We start from the raw sequence: 12,996 nt of genomic DNA, 5'->3' as shown, positions 1-12,996 counted from the left end.
TCTTAGTCGCTTTTGCCCCACTCTCACATTGCTAGTCGCATAGAAACGTACGGATTTTAACAGGGAAAACCCGCATTCACCACTGGTGAATTACCAATTGCGTACTGCCGGTATTACTTCTTAAGATCAAAGCGCCGACAGAGAAGTGGTTTTACTGTGGAACCTCTATATACTGTGGCATAGATAAGTGGTGGGTAAACTTTTTAATGGTGGGCCACAAAGTTCAAAAAATTCTATAGAAGGTCCAGAATTGTATGCATTTTGTGTTAAAGCTATATGTATACTAAAGTAGTTCAATACATCTACAACTGGACTATTCCGAATAGCAGCAAGCCAAGTTAGGAGAGCCATGCTGATCGCCAACATCCAGAACGGATAGGCCCCATAGGAAGAAGTGTTTTCTACCATTCAAAATATTACATTTTCTTACGTTTATTGTCAGTCCTTTTAGTATTCTTGTCTTGGTTTTCTTGTAATGTACTCCTTGTAATGTACTTCTTCTAATGAACAAAGTTATGTTTGTTCCAAAATAATTTAAAACAAAACAACTGATATAAATAAACTGCGACAATTAGAAAAAAATGATAACAAAGAACTATTGTAATTATATGTTTAATTTATGTATTATACCATCATCGTTGATTGAACAGCTATAAATATTTAAATTGTGTATTACGTAAACGCCTTAAGTTAGACGTCTAAATTCAAACACCCAACCAACAAGCTAGCCTTTACCTTATAATTTCGTAATTGTTGGTAACAAAGCCCAATCAAATATGCAAATAGATTCCCAATAGGGTCAGCTCCTTCAGAATATCAGATATATTAGACGTAATCTGATATACGGACTATACGGTTCTGAGGAATGAACAAATTCATACATTTTAAACATTTATTCAGTTTTCACATTTTGAGATATACTGATATTTTTCTAAAATAACGAAGGTTTGAGAGGTTCGTTTATACCTGAAGCAATTTACTCAGAAACACCCAGACACTAATTCACACAAAAATACCAATTTACTGAATTTTTTGCAATAATTAATTTCTACTTTACTTGTGTACGCCATGTAATAAAGTTTTTTGTTATGTCCTTTTCAATGTTAAATCGTTAAATGTCAGATTTATAGCCTCCTAAAATATTTTTTAATATGACACTGCAATCGCGGCCAAACCTTGGAACCTGGATATAACTGTAAGAAATCTACAGACGGTCAGACGGCACTGGATACAATAGAAAAACGAGTATCCAATGGAAAATAGCAATAAATCCAGAAAAGATCCAAGAAGTTATCTTCAATGGCAAATGTCCCATCGAATGGCAAAACGAAGCTAAATATCTAGTAGGTACTCACAATGGACCAAGGTCTAACATTCACACCACATGTTAACGCGACAGTCCAGAAAATAGCAACGACCAGAGTTGCAATAAGAGGACGTCCAGAAACAAGAAGCAAATTAGCCATGCAAACAAAATAAAAACAGCATCATACTATTACCAATAAGTATGCACTTTTCGCATGGTGACTCATAAATCAAAGCAACAAAAATAAGATACAAGCAGCTGACAACACAACCAAGAAGCAACTGCTTTAGAGAAATTGCAAATGTGCCTATGTACGTCGCTGCATGTTTCCTGTTCAAAACAGGAGTACTGGATATAATGGAAGAAAATTGCAGAGCAAAATTAAAAGACCACCCAAACCGGATCCTGTTAGAGATATTAAGGTATCATGTGTACCATAGATGGAGGCACAGAAGATCTCCCGCTCTATCAAAAGAAGACAATAAGCTCATCTTTGGCATCGCAATGTATTGTTATGCTCTGTATTTTCTCTCTGTTATGAGATTGATCAGCATTTTATTAATTCAATTAATTAACTAATTATTTTAATTGCTACTCATGGAAACAAAACCAAAATTTAAATTTTAAAATTAAATTTTTTTCTGATATCCTAGAAAAACCCTATGTTCTAAAACTAAACAAATTGTTTACCGTCATTTTCTTTCTATGAAACCATTTAGAAACGTTCCATTATCTACTCCAACCACGAGTACATTCACATTCTAATCCGACCGTATTTTAGTTTATTGTTTAATTTGTATAAGTCCGTTCGTAGAATCTTTACCACTAAAACTTTTCCTCTTTCCACGAAACACTGCTTACGGCTAAATTATATGATTTACAAATTTTGGCTATATACAGGGCGATGAAAATTTACGATCTCGTGGTCTTTGACATAAAATTAATTCTCTAAATTTTCCCCATAAAAATTATTTAACAGTACTATATTAATTTATTTATTACCATTATATATTTATGTTTATACTAGAACAGTCAACAAGCTGTTTAATGTTGAGTCCATCAATTTCCTCAATAGTGAAAAAAGATTTTTAAACACTTCAATAAAATAACTTTTTATACGTTCACGGGATTATAGCCATTCCCTAATTATTACCATTGACACTGACAGTATCTAGGTATGTATTAATCAACTATACATCGAAGTATTTTCACTTTATATTTTAATTTAACTTGTTTGAAAATGAATCGTCACGCATGGGAAAAGTTAGAGCGGAAGAACTATATCAATAATTTCAAAGGTAGTAAAATATAGAAATGCTTTAATGTGACACGTGATATATATATGCAAATTCACCTTGCGATTTGAGCAAGGATATAAATTTGGATATATGTATATTCCTCATGTACGTCCTAAATTCACAACATAAGCCTATAACGAACCAAATTATCGGATATCCTTGAAACTGAATATACCAGCTTGTGATAATCACTTTATGGAAGCAATATCAACTAAGTGCACACAATGTCATTATTCGAGACACGATTATATTTGGATGAAACATAATGTTCAATCTTAACTGACGGAAAAAACACCTGTTCATTATCTGAGAACATATCGAAGAATAGTCACTAAATATTTCAGTAAAAAATATAGTTCTGTACCTATTTTCTTGTGAAATTTTTTCGAATCCTGAAAGAACTGATAAATATTTTTGAAAAATTTAAACGCAGAATGAAAGAGTACATTACTACCGAGGGCCGAAAGTCCCTTAGAATAAACACAAAGCTTCTTTTGAACAAGATATTTAAAATTAAAAATCACACTCATATTTCTCTTCTTTTTCACCCCTGCACTTAGGTAGTCCCTATGAGGGACTTTCTACCCTCGGTAATAACGTAATCTTTCATTCTGCGTTTAAATTTTTCAAAAATACTTATTAGTTTACTCAGGATGCGAAAAAAATGAATGCATTTAAAATGCATTGCTTCGAAATTTTGCGCCTACGCTCTTAATGAGAATTAACTACATTTGACTTGATATCTTTATTTAAACGTGTCGATTACCTCTTCCTAAATAGTTTTCAAAATACAGAATCCGAAATCCGAAGTGAAAATCGAAACGTATTTTACTATAAGATAGAATAATAAAAAGTCAAACTATCAATAAAAAAGGGAATTATAGGGGGCTATAAATTTGATATTTAATTAACGAAAGTAGGCAACACTCCCTACGAATCAATCGCAAGAACGATTGGGTTGAAAGGAATAAAAAAAACTAATAAAAGGAAAAATACCAGTGATTGGCTACCACAGTTAAAAAAACTTTTTTAGGTAAACTCCTAGAACAGAGGGGGGAAACAATACGAGAAGAATGGAAAAAGATTAAGAGGTTGAAATGGAGAAACTGCAACAGGAATTTAAAAATATTGAAAAGAGTTTTGGTTTGATGAAGAATGTAAACAAGCAAAGAAGAAACCGAGAAAGTAGCAAAAAATTTGAAAAATAAGGCAGAAAAAATATGCTGAAGAAAAGGAGGAGATAAAGGAATCCTCGAATTTTCTTCCGATTTTGATCGTTTTTTTTTTATTGATGTCTCGGGCTACAACGATTTCAAATATGATATGTGGAGGAGATACATCCACCAACCATTATAATTTTCCAAACCCCACCACCAAAATTTCCTAGGCTCTTCTAGTTGACCGATTTCTAGTTTAAAGTGGGTTTGAAGGCTTGAGCCTTTCTTGATATACAAAAAAGTTTCGACTATTTGAAGAGCTTTTTTTGGGCTAAGCATTATCTTGAAGTTTGCAATTTTTGTGAACCTCGGATGGAAAATTATTAGGCAAAAATTACTAAGCCTAATGTTTATTAAACGTTTCAGTCGTATCATAAAGTTGTTCTAGGCGGAATAGGAAGTATGTAAGGTTTGTTTAAGAGATCGAAAAAATTTAAAGAAAAAACTCAATATTTTGAACTTTTTTCCCAATTTTAAACATTAAATTTTCATAAGTGAAAAATACAGTTTATGTTTCCTTTCGACTGTATATTGTGGAGTCCTTTTTGCTTTTTTTATTCGTCGTCTCTTGTCTTATAAATTGAAAAAGGCAGAGATTAAAGATATACCAGAAAGAAGTTCCAACAAGAAAAGTTTTCAGATTAAACTAATTATTTACTATTTTAATTTTTATTTTAATAGTGAATTTTGTATCTGGGACTTTTCACTTTTTTAAGAGATGTCGCAGCAATGTCCCAAAAGTGGATTTTTAACTATTTTTAAAGTTCCACATAAATAGACAGTTTGGTTTAGTTTTGCTTCAGAGGTGTTCACGCAGCTCCACTGAGGAAGTCGTAAGACAGAAACAACTGTCTGGAGATTGTGCATCGCCTCTGAATCGAAAGGAAACATAAACTGTATTCTAAATAAACTTCTATCTTTACTCAGATTTGAGTACTAGGAACTTTCTCTCGGACCGTTTTTCGTATATTGTAGTCCTTCGATATTGTAGTCCTTTTCGCTTTCTTTATTCGTCGTCTATTGTCTTATAAATGGTAAAAGTCAGAGATTAAGGTTATACCAGAAAGAAGTTTCAACAAGAAAAGTTTTCAGATTTAAATAATTTATTTATTAGACTTACGTGCATAGAAATCGGCCCGCTTAAAAATTCATTTTTGATGTCTTATATTTCCTAAATACCCCAGGCTGTGGGTGAAAAAACGTGATATAATTCAGGAATTTTTGAAACCTATCAAGTGTTGTAAAGGACGATGCCAGGAATAACTTCTACTAAAATGTAACCAAAAATATTGTGCGCTTTTTTTTAATTGCGATTTTCATTTGTTAAATTTGCAATTTTTATTGATTTTTAATTTTGTAGCTTAGGATATTGATTTTAGAGAAAAACTTTTTTATAGAAAGTTGTAGTAAATTAAAAAACCTACAATTTGAGGTACGGCAAGTTTAATTTGGTTAATTGGTTATTGCAAAACAGCCTGCGAAAGGTCCAAAATGGACGTTTTTTACAATTGCATTATTTATTGTACATATAATTTTTTTTATGTTTTAAAGCTTTAAAATGAAGATCTTTCAATTCCAAACATAAAAGAAATTGTAAAGCCAGATTAACGAATTTGTTGCTTAGATATTATAAATTGTTTATCCCAAGAGGTCAGATGTCGAAGGCTATAACTTTTTGAAAAAAATCGTAGAAAGTTTGTGAAACATCCAATCTCCTACGAAAGAGTTATATTTTCATAGTCTGATGTAAATAAATGCGTAAAACGTTTTTAAACCTCTAATTTTTGGATTTGAAAATAAGGGGGCAAATTTCGTTATAAACATTTAGAGCTGAAGCGGCCCTGTACATCCTATGAGTTTTTAACTTACATATTATTGTTGCTGAAGGTGAAACAAAGATTTATAAAAAAATAAAAAAATTCTACGACCAACTGAAGCCGAGATAATTTTTGGGTTTGAAAATAAGGGGGCAAATTTCGTTATAAATACTTAGAGCTGAAGCGGCCCTGTATATCCTATGAGTTTCTAACTTACAGATTATTGTTGCTAAAGACGAAACGAAGATTTATAAAAAAATTAAAATTTTATACAACCAACTGAAGCCGAGATAATTGTTTTTTTGTTCTTAAATCATAGTGCCTTTATTTATAACAATTAAGAAATTATATTACAGTCATTGACTAAAGAAAGACTTATATTATCTTAAAATAAAAATTATTATAAAATATAATTACATTTAATTATCAAAAATTATTTTTTAAATCGGTGCTTTTGCAAGCGGCCGAATTTTGCAAATCGCCCGGCTCGCTTCAAATCCGCGCGCTCGGAAAATTTTTACGTAACTTGTATTAAATTTTGACAGAAAACAATTTAATAATATTACCATTATAATATACAGTCTATTTACCACTGTATTTGTTTTTCTTGATAAACTTTTATATGTGAAATCCAAAAAGAATAGTCACTACCAGAAGAAAAAGTTTTATATTGTATATTATAGTAAGAAGTAACAGTATTATTATTATATTTATATAACAATGAAAAAATTAAAAATATAGTTATATATTTCATATATGTGTATCATTTTTGTAATATTATTTCTTCAGAAATGAAATTTCACATATAAAAGTTTATCAAGAAAAACAAATACAGTGGTAAATAGACTGTATATTTTATAATGGCAATATTATTAAATTGTTTTCTGTCAAAATTTAATACAAGTTACGTAAAAGTTTTCCGACCGCGCGGATTTGAAGCGAGCCGGGCGATTTGCAAAATTCGGCCGCTCGCAAAAGCACCAAGTATAAAAATAATTTTTAATAATTAAATGTAATTATATTTTATAATATTTTTTATTTTAAGATAATATAAGTCTTTCTTTAGTCAATGACTGTAAAATAATTTCTTAATTGTTATAAATAAAGGCACTACGACTTAAGAAAAAAAAACAATTATCTCGGCTTCAGTTGGTTGTAAAAATTTTTTATTTTTTATAAATCTTCGTTTTGTCTTCAGCAACAATAATCTGTAAGTTAGAAACTCATAGGATGTACAGGGCCGCTTCAGTTCTAAATGTTTATAACGAAATTTGCCCCCTTATTTTCAAACATAAAAATTGTCTCGGCATCAGTTGGTCGTAGAATTTTTTTATTTTTTTATGAATCTTTGTTTCATCTTTAGCAACAATAATATGTAAGTTAAAAACTCATAGGATGTACAGGGCCGCTTCAGCTCTAAATGTTTATAACTAAATTTGCCCCCTTATTTTCCAACCCAAAAATTAGAGGTTTAAAAATGTTTTACGCATTTATTTACATCAGAATATGAAAATACAACTCTTTAGAAGGACATTAGATGTTTCACCAACTCTCTACGATTTTTTTTTTCAAAAAGTTATAGCCTTCGACATTTGACCTCTTGGGATAAACAATTTATAATATCTAAGCAACAAATTCGTTAATCTGGCTTTACAATTTTTTTTTGTGTTTGGAATTGAAGGATCTTCATTTTAAAGCTTTAAAAAATAAAAAAAAATTATATGTACAATAAATAATGCAATTGTGAAAAACGGCCATTTTGGACCTTTCGCAGGCTGTTTTGCAATAACCAATTAACCAAATTAAACTTGCCGTACCTCAAAGTGTAGGTTTTTTAATTTACTACAACTTTCTATAAAAAAGTTTTTCTCTAAAATCAATATCCTAAGCTACAAAATTAAAAATCAATAAAAATTGCAAATTTAACAAATGAAAATCGCAATTAAAAAAAAAGCGCACAATATTTTTGGTTACATTTTAGTAGAAGTTATTCCTGGCACCGTCCTTTACAACACCTGATAGGTTTCAAAAATTCCTGAATTATATCCTGAAATCGACCTATTTTTTACCCACAGCCTGGGGTAAAACCTATTAGCCTATTTAAGTGATTTTTAAATGTTTATTTTTTTAAAAACAGGTAAATTTTTATTGTGTAAAACATAAAACATCGACTAAGATGGGCAGGCCACGTGCACAGACTTCATAACGAGAAACTTGTAAGACTGGTATGGGAGGAGATTCCTACAGGCAAAAGACCACTTGGACGTCCCAGAATGCGATGGAGAGATAACATCCAAGCAGATCTTCGAAAAATGAACATTCCATTTGACCCTAGGTTGATGGAAGACCGAACAAATTGAAAGAAATTTGTACAGTCAGCCAGGCAGGACCCACCCAGGGTTGTAGCGCTACGTGATGATGATGAAATTTTTATTGTATACCGGGTGTACCAATAAAACTGTGTTTTTTTTTTCTCAAGGTTCGCATCACCCTGTGGAATATTCTAGCATTTATAAAATACTGAAATTAAAACCCAACTATAGCCTCAGGTTTTCTTAATATTCTGTTTTTTTGATTCATTCGTTTATCTTGGATAATAAAAAAGTTAGGTACTTTAACAACTAGACATGATCTTCATCAATACACGGTGTTTCTAAGTCCGACAAACTTTAAGGAGTATGCATAAAAAAATAATGACCAAATTTTTAAGTATGGGTCGATTTCTATGCACGTAAGTTTATTTTAATAATTTTTATTTTAATAGTGAATTTTGTATCTGGGACTTTTCACTTTTCTTTTATTAAATTTTCAATTTTCAGCTAGTCAAATATTATGTAAAACTGCAAAACGAAACTTTTTCCTTCTATATTTTTTGTTTTGGAGATCTCTCGAGTGCGTCAAAAATATAAGCAAAAAAAGCAAAAATTTTTGATTTATCAAAATTAACCACAAGCTTTCTGGCTGAAAATTTCGTAATATATTTAATATGTCGTGATTATTGATACAAAGTAGGTACATCCTGCCGTGATTCCAGTAAAAAAATAGACTCCTATGGAAAATTTTCATTATAGTCATGGTGTGCTCTTTTATAGATTCCTCCCGGACTATGGCTTCATAGGTAAAAATAAAAAACTTACAATTGATATTATTATATCCTAGCTAGAGGAACCCGTTCTATGACTTATATTATAATGATCTTTTAATATAAATTTGGTTCATTATAGGCTTAGTAATGCCAATACTTTAGACTTTAGATGGGACTATAGTCATATTTCCTGGCTCATTTAATTAACTATGCGGTACGATCGATTATCTTGCTCTGGTCATCACGCATACTTATTTCTGCATCATCAATTCAATTTCGAGTAATCTTCTTAAAGAAGAAGACGGAGGGAAGGAAACATGTGGTAGGACACGAAACCCTATTGTGATTGAAACGTGCACGTTTACGAGCCGGAGATAATTTGATGCATCATCCCATTATTTCAACAGCAGCATATTCACTACACAAACTACATACATCCACTATCATTGTCGTATGATGCCGCAGTCTCTCTACGCTTGAGAAGATTTCGTCTTCGATAAGCTTTCTCGGTGGCTTGAGCTGGGAATGCCGTGAAACACGATTCAGATTAAATAATCTTGGTATTGGAGTAACGTGCAATATTCGATACATCGCGAATATCTAAAGGCACATACGCTGTTACATTCCATAATATAATTTCAATGAACAAAGAGGAAAACGAAAAAAGGATAAAAGTAATAGATATTTGGCATTTCTAGCCAATAACCTAAATTTTGATAGTTTAAATGCAGTCAAAACCGTAAAAATCAATATAAGCATCCATTCTTCTTTTTCTTGACTGAACTGACTACAACTCGGGGTGTGTCTTTGCCGCATTTACTGTAGACCTTTATCTTCTACGATCTTGCGATTCCATATCCCTTTATTGTACATCAATCCTAGATAAATCGGCTGCATCATCCTTCCATCTATTTCTGGGACGGTCTACTCATCTTCTACCGTCTGGTCTCTCAAAAAACGATATCTTAAACAGTCTCTCTTCCTCATGACCTTCCCATCTTATGGGGTCAGTTTTTATATGTTTGACGATGTAGTTTGACATTGCGAATCCTTCTCCATTCTTCTGTCAATTAAATTAATTCATCGGTTTAAATTATTATATTCTTCAAAAATGAATAACCATTTTCAATTTCGTTGCAACACGAAACTACAACCGCATCATATTCTAGTTCAATCAGAGAGTGCAGCAAGCATCTCTACCGGTTTCGAAACTTATTAGTCTCTCATCATCATTATCGTTGGAACTTTACCGCGCTGAGCAGATGGGACGTGAATTATAAATTGTAAAATTCCCTCATCTTCTTTAGTCTCAGCATCCGTTATGACTTGCAAATTTTAGAAGCCTCTTGCCTTTAGAAGCAATTTTTTATTCACCATTGGCGTGCATACGGATAATATGACCAGTCATATTACCCATATGCACGCCAATGGAGAATATAAAATTCTTAATTGCATGTCAAAAAATGCGCAATAACTGTCTCTTAAAACCTACCAAATTTCAATTCCATACACTAACCGGTTTTAGAGAAATAAATAAATCGTCAGTTTGTAAGAAAAAATTTAACACCCCGTATCTCGGAAACGAAGCATTTGCAGAGATATGTTTATAAATCAAACGGTCATTATTTTTAATGCAGAATTACCCCTTAAAGTTTGTCTCACTTATTTAGAAACACCTAACATAAAGTACCTAACTTTTTTATTATCCAACATAAGCGAATTACTTAAAAAACAGAATGTTAAGAAAACCTAAGGCTATAGTTGGGTTTTAATTTTAGTATTTTATATATGCTAGAATATTCCACAGGGTGTGTTGAACTTTGAGAAAAAAACACAGTTTGATTGGTACACCCGGTATACAATGACAAGTTACGATTCTAGCAACAATATTATTACAGCGATATTGCTAAAGAATAAGGCTATAACATATTAAAAAAATCACTTAAATCGGACAACAGGTTTAGGAAATTCGAGACATCAAAAATGGCCCAATTTGTGGGGTGCCCATTTTTCGTGCCGGTGAGAGTATTATAAAAAAATTAAAAAAATATATACAAAAAGAATTATTTATTAGTAGAATTGTTTATTACAGATTAATATTAGTATTAGTTTTAGGATAAGATACGAAAAAATTACTAATAAAATAAAAAATAGTAAAATTGGCGAATGGATTTAGTGTCCGCAGTCATTAAACCCAAACAAACAACAAAACACCTGTGAGAAGCGTAACAAATTTTATGTTGATAAATTTGATTATTTTATTTAATGTGAGCATACTGTATGTGTATTTTGCCTTTTTAATAGTCCATATAATTCGATGTCTAAATTATTTAGTTGTCTCACGGCCGATTCCACATATTTGCTTAGTAATTTCTTAGCGCTAGGGAGAGAATAATACATGTTATAATCTGTAAAAATTCTTTAATACAAGTAGGTTACCTCTAACTCTTACAATTTTTTGCTATGCCACTGGAGGACCAACAATAACGCTGACTCGTAATCACCATTTCTTAGAATTTATAGCCTACAATTTCGAAACTATGTATTACCTCGGTTTGTTAAAAGTTATCACATGAACGTATCGTTATTTATAATTAAAAAACATCTGTGGCAAATATAATTGCATCCCAAAAACTAGAACACACAAAATCAATACTTCAGTCTAGACGACCAAAAAACCCTTGACCTCTCTTGAATTATAAAATATTTTTTGGTTACCGGAACGGTGCTTGGTTGAAAACCCGTTCCAACAGATATTTTCATGTTCCACCTCTAATATATTACACGTATCCAGGCAGTATAACATTAATAGTCTCATGCCATGTCGGCCGCATTTCAGCATCAGACTCTCCCACACTTTGTTTATATTTACGTTACACAATTCATGCGGCATCGACCTAGTGAGCTGTGAACTGTATTCTAGACGGATGGGTATATTAAGTTCCCGCCAAAAAATGCGCTGGAAACAGGTTCACTATGTTGGTATGGTCATGGTCTCGTTATGCTTGAGAGCCTCTTGAAAGCTTGTACTATGTGTGTAGAATTTATTTGACTTTTTATTGGGCGTTTTTTCTCCGTCAATGTAAAAAATTTCTATTTTTACCTAAAAAGGGTTGAATATATCATTGCAATTTAATGAAAGTGATATATCCACCATTAACCGTTTGGAGGCTTTTGAAATGTGGCTGAACAGACGTACACTAAAAATACCATGAACGGCTATGCTGACAAATGCAGTGCTTAAGAGAGCAAATGCTACTCGCGAGCTGCTTGATAATATCAAATGTAGAAAGATGGTTAATTTAGACACGTATTAAGGGGAGACCGCTATAATATTCTTCAACTTATTATGATGGGTAAAATCCAAGGAGGCAGAGGAGTTGGTAGAAAACAGGCCTCTTGGTTGAAGAATATCAGGGACAGGCATAAAGAAAGCAGAGCAACTATTTAGTTTAGAATAGCTCGAGACAGAGACAATTTCGCCATGTTAATCGCCAACGTCAAGGGGACTTGATAGGGCACGTTAAGAAGAAGAACCACACAGGAATTAAGAGGTTAATGCTTATCTTGAGACAGAAGGTATTTGCCGTTTGGAGTGGCCTGCGATGTCTCCAGACATGCACCCCATTGAACATGCATGGGATATGCTCTCCACAGCTGTTCATGCTCGAAAAAATCTTCCTAGAACCCGTCAGGAACTCACAATTGCCTGTAGGGAAGAATGGAAGAATCTGCAACAGGAAATTATTGATCGATTGTTAGCAGTATAAGGCTCGCTGCACATTTGCGTGGTTTCAACTTGCGTGCACCCTGCGAGCAAGCTACTTGTTTCAAGTCAAGTTTCCTGTCAACACACATTTGAGAGGTTTCTCGGTGTCAATATACGCTAGAAATAAACAGCTCTGTATCTACGTTGAAATCGATCGTGCGGTCAACGTATACTGAATGATTGCCCAGCACCGTCTGCCAAACCGCCTGACTTGTTTTCAAGTCATTTATTTGTAACTAAGATATCTGTTGGTCTGTGTTGGTTTTCTATACACTTGAGTCTCATATCAGTATCCTTCTTTGAGACGATAATAAAATTATTTTTTTCAATTTAACTGTGGCTTATTCCCCATCTAAATACTTAATAATAATATTCTTATTTGCTCTAATTTTATAACGAACACTGAACAAGAAATTCTTTTGAAGTTCTGAATAGACAACATTACAGTGTGACCGAACCGGATATCATAGATCCTTAAATCCCCAACCCCATCCGATCCCGGAT

This window comes from Diabrotica virgifera, chromosome 1, assembly GCF_917563875.1.
Source record: "Diabrotica virgifera virgifera chromosome 1, PGI_DIABVI_V3a".
Taxonomy (NCBI): Eukaryota; Metazoa; Arthropoda; class Insecta; order Coleoptera; family Chrysomelidae; genus Diabrotica; species Diabrotica virgifera.
Note: the sequence above shows the minus strand (reverse complement) of the source record.